Source organism: Triticum aestivum, chromosome 4A (assembly GCF_018294505.1).
Source record: "Triticum aestivum cultivar Chinese Spring chromosome 4A, IWGSC CS RefSeq v2.1, whole genome shotgun sequence".
NCBI lineage: Eukaryota > Viridiplantae > Streptophyta > Magnoliopsida > Poales > Poaceae > Triticum > Triticum aestivum.
The window spans coordinates 607,032,536-607,037,022 of record NC_057803.1 but is presented as its reverse complement, the minus strand read 5'-3'; the positions used below and the strand labels follow the sequence as shown (position 1 = coordinate 607,037,022).

The 4,487-nt window shown below is 38.3% G+C and overlaps 1 long non-coding RNA gene across 2 annotated transcripts; it reads left to right on the top strand.

The window, feature by feature from the left end:
• Positions 1-2,052: 2,052 nt before the first annotated feature.
• On the top strand, positions 2,053-4,019 carry LOC123082564 (uncharacterized). Of its 2 annotated transcripts, XR_006439063.1 has the most exons (4): positions 2,053-2,566; positions 2,879-2,996; positions 3,537-3,638; positions 3,865-4,019. It is a non-coding gene; the product is annotated as an uncharacterized lncRNA (long non-coding RNA). The 2 variants fall into 2 exon arrangements; XR_006439064.1 differs by lacking the exon at positions 2,879-2,996.
• The last annotated feature ends 468 nt before the right edge of the window (positions 4,020-4,487 follow it).

Below are 4,487 nucleotides of genomic sequence, written 5' to 3'. Positions count from 1 at the left end.
ATAAGCACATGAAAAAATGGTTAAAAATCCTGGAGCCGATTCTACGCTTGAAGCTATTGATCTACACTTGATCCAAACAAAAATCAACCAATCCCCTTCAGATCTACGGTGTAGCAACAACAAACAAGACAAAAAACAGATGGAGAGAAGGTAGAGGAAACTCACTCCACCAGCAGCGCCGGACATCCTCTCTCGTTGGGCATGCAGTAGCACATCAATCTGTTTGTTGAAGAAAACCTTGGAGCTCGGCGTCTCTTCTTCCCTTGCGGCCCTGCAGACTTCTTATGATTTGAGAAATAAGATACTTGAAAAAATGAAATATATCCATTGTTCTGTGAAACAGCCTATTTCAATGTTTGAAACTGATTTTTGTGATGAGTGAAATACGTTTCAAGATATTTCATAAATACGAAGTGAAATTAGTATTAGAGATTGTTTTTGTAAAGAGTGAATCGGTTTTCCAAATCACATAATTGTGTTTTTCCAAACTTGTGAAATACTCATTTCGGAATGACTAGAATTATATTCTTTCAAATGAGTGAAACAGTAAAAGTACTTTTTGAGATATATTTTGTAATGAGTGAAAACATTTCTCCAATTCAGTGAAATGCTTTTTTCAAATATTCTTTGAAATGAGTGGAATTATATTCTTTGAGATATATCTTGTAATGAGATATATTTTGTAATTGGTTTTCTGAAACAATTGAAATATAGTTTTTCAGTTGAGCTAGTGTAATGCGTTTTCTGAAATTAGTGAAACAATCAACTTTTTTATGAAATACCAAAATATTAATATGTTATATGAAATTGATTTCAAAGATAATTGAAATATGTAAAATAAAAAGTAGTTCAAATATATCAAAGATTGATCTTGTTTTGAAGGCCTTGTTACCACAAATTCAAATATATAAAAAGTTTCAAAAAAAACATTTGGTTCAAAAGATATCAACATTCAAAATATAAGGATGAAGTAAAATGACTATCATCATGTGGGGGGAGAAATACTGCATGCATGTGCTGGTCACCCATGGTCAGGACGTACTCTCTCTGTCTCTTCTGCCAAAAGGCTGGCATGGTCAGGATGTATTCTCAAGTATTGCTATTGAAAAGAATTCTCTAGCTTATACCTAAACTGCCGACGCGGTGTTTTGGCTCCTAGGTGCATATGCACCCATTGTCTAAATACACATTTTAAAAAGTTGAAAAATTCGGAACAAAAATCCCGCGGGTATATCCGGACATTCTAAGTGCTTGCACAAAGTTTCGGTGCAAAACGACGTGTTTTGTGGCTTGTGTAAAAAAGATTAAGAAATGCAAAATGAATAGTTGTAATGAAGCATCAGAAATTGTCTTTTTTACACAAGCCACAAAAAACGTCATTTTTCACCGAAAACTTTGTGCACACACATAGAATATCCGGATATACACGTGGGATTTTTGTTCCGAATTTTTCAACTTTTCAAAATGTGTATTTAGACAATGGGTGCATATGCACCTAGGAGCCATTGCCAATTTCACCTAAACTGCTGCACCAATCTTGATGATTTTAATGAACGATGGATTGTCCACCGGTAGGTACCGGCTCCGATGGTTCGACCACCGATTGAGTCATAACGGGTTTTTCTGGAAATATTTAACACGTGAAGAGCTGCCTAATTAATCTGTGGTTGGATGGATCAACGGGTTGTTTAAACTCTGGGTTTCACGTCTTATGTGTCTTGTTAAGGCAGAATATCCTATTAAGGACAGTATAACCGAGCCACTTCCGAGCCCTCACACGCTATCAGCATTTCTAGCCCTTCGATTTGGCGTCTGGATCGCTTCTGGCCGTTGAATGATCATTAATTGCTAGCAGTTTCACATTTTCAGCTTCGTGGGCCAGCTGTCCTAGCGGGCGCTACTCCGGAAGCCGAATTGAAGCGTGCTGGTTCATTGGGCTGTGCAGTCCATCTCCGTGCTTGCGGTAAAAGGGCCCCTATAGTCTATCAGATCCAGCTAACAAAATGGCAAGCCCCTAGAAAAACCATGAAAATCGCATCTGCTCATCCCGACCCTCCTTCTATTTTTTGGCCATCGCTATCCTCTTATGAAGCCCTAGGTGTGCCGCCGCCGTCGTCATCCCCTGGAACCTCGGGCTCGCAGCCCTTGGCGTTGTCGTCTCGACATATCCCAGCACCCCGCTCCTTCCCAATTCCCTTCCTCTCGCGACCTTGAGCAGCCTAGGTCAGCCGTTGCTGCCACATCCCTTCCCTTTGGTCCGCAGATCCTCCTGGTGCCGTTGTTCACCGTTCGAAAACTACCCGCACATGGACGGCCGGTAACCACTCTTGAAGTCTTGATGACGAGGCGTTTGCCTATGGTGACAGACTGACAGTTCGACCCCAAATGCGAGCTGTGAAGGAAACTGCCCCAACCCGGCTGCAAGGACGACGGCGAAAAACAGAGCTGCATAGTGAAGACGACGGACATTTGTACCATCGGTGCTGACGTAGTCATCTACCTACATGTCGTGGAAGAAGCATGCATAACAACGACGAGCTCATTCTTGAATTCCATCTGAGCACCGGTATGTTTCTTTACTTCTCCTAGCCTACTGCTCCACAATCGTTCTTGCTTACTTCATCTTGTCATTTTTCTGTAGGATCTTAGTCTGATTACGTTGATTGGATTCCAACTGTTTTCGCTCATGTAACTTAGCATGTAGATTTTAGGCTAAGATTTAGGTAACTACGGAAATTAGAAAGCTTGTCCGGAATGATGGCTCAATGAAAAACATGACATGACAATCTATTAAATTGGAGATGAGGATTCGTGAGTACAAATGGTTGAAATTAGTTTGTACTTCAGTACTACTAATGCACGGTCTTTATTCTTGCAGAATTTAACTTTATATTTTGGGCCGTATGGTGACATCTACAATATGATTTGTTTGAGCAATAATAAAAGGAATGTTCCTTCCAATAAAACACATTTGTGTTGGCTTTAAACGACCCAGGGTACGCATTTTTTTATTGAAATGGTTATTTCTGAGAGGCTATGGCTAGAACATATGTCTGCTAAGTCCATACGGTGTAAATTATTATGTTCAAATCTCAAGATTAGGTCTGCATAACTATCTACATATAGGCATCTCTATAACTTTGTAGTACAATAATAATATGCCAAATTATTAGCATTATGATTTGGAATAAATTCTAGGCGTCATTTTTCTTGTTCTTACATTAGTATTTGGAGTAAACATTACCTTGATTCTTAAAGTATTTAGACAAATGGTTGTTCAAATTGTATGGTCCTGTCATTTCTAGAATTATTTTTTTTCTTACATTATATTTTCCAATAAATAGCTCTTACATTTTTGATCCTCCTATTGTATATTCTTTTCTTATTGGGAACCTCTCCAACGGTTTGTCATGAGCATAGGGCATTGCTGCATCTTGTCTGGTTGTGTACAAAATTATCATAATATTACCCTTTATGTTGTATCTTTGGATTAGTCCTGTTTAGTTCTCACATATGTTCATCTTCCTGTTCATCAGATTTGAGGACAGAATGGTGCTGCTGAGACCAAAAGTGCCGGTGATTTCTGAACATGCACTGAGCTAACTAAAGCTGACATTGATTCTGTAGCTGCTTCCATTGTAAGAATAATGGACACTCATCTTTGCATAAATTTTATATAGTTAAGTTTGTAATGTACATAATCAAGTGAGGCCACATGGCTTACCAGATAGTATTTCCAGTGTCTTGGACAGTTATTTATTCCAAAATATATATTTGTATTGATTTGAACAGAAAGGTCATGGTCTCATTTTGGTTTTGTATATGAAGTTCTTCCATTGATCTTTTCCCTATACAAATATACAGGGCACAAGCATTGGGAGTATCAAATGCACCAACATTACTGATAGCATTGCTGATTTCCGCATGCAATTGATTCGTCCATCTGCTGCTTAGTCGCATCACATACTCCGTCCTTTAATTGTATTGCCAATATCATTTACATATACGTAACTGACAGAAAATAGGACTTTGTAAGGATGTCACACTATTATATTGACATGTTTTGCTGAGAAGCTTTGTCAAGATTAGTATAGTGATCACTTTCATGGAATGTCATTTGTGTTCACTTTCCTTGTATGATCATCTTTTGGCACATTGATGGTCATGAGATGCTTATGTTGTTTATGATCCAATTTATGAGATGCTAGAAAAAAACTATGCAGACATGGAACTAAGGGGATGGTCAATATGACCTGGAAAATATAAAGATGATAGTTTACATGCAATGATAAATATTGACGTATTTTCAGAAGTTCTTTCACTGAAAATAGGAAATCAATTCTTCCATGTCCATCTATTTGTAAAACTCACTATCATTCTATTGGAATAATAGATGGGCGCAGCGACGCGCGCCAATCATGATCTAGTATACCTAAGAAGTTCACCCCCACTAACTATTTATCTAAGCATGCAAGCTATCCACCTCA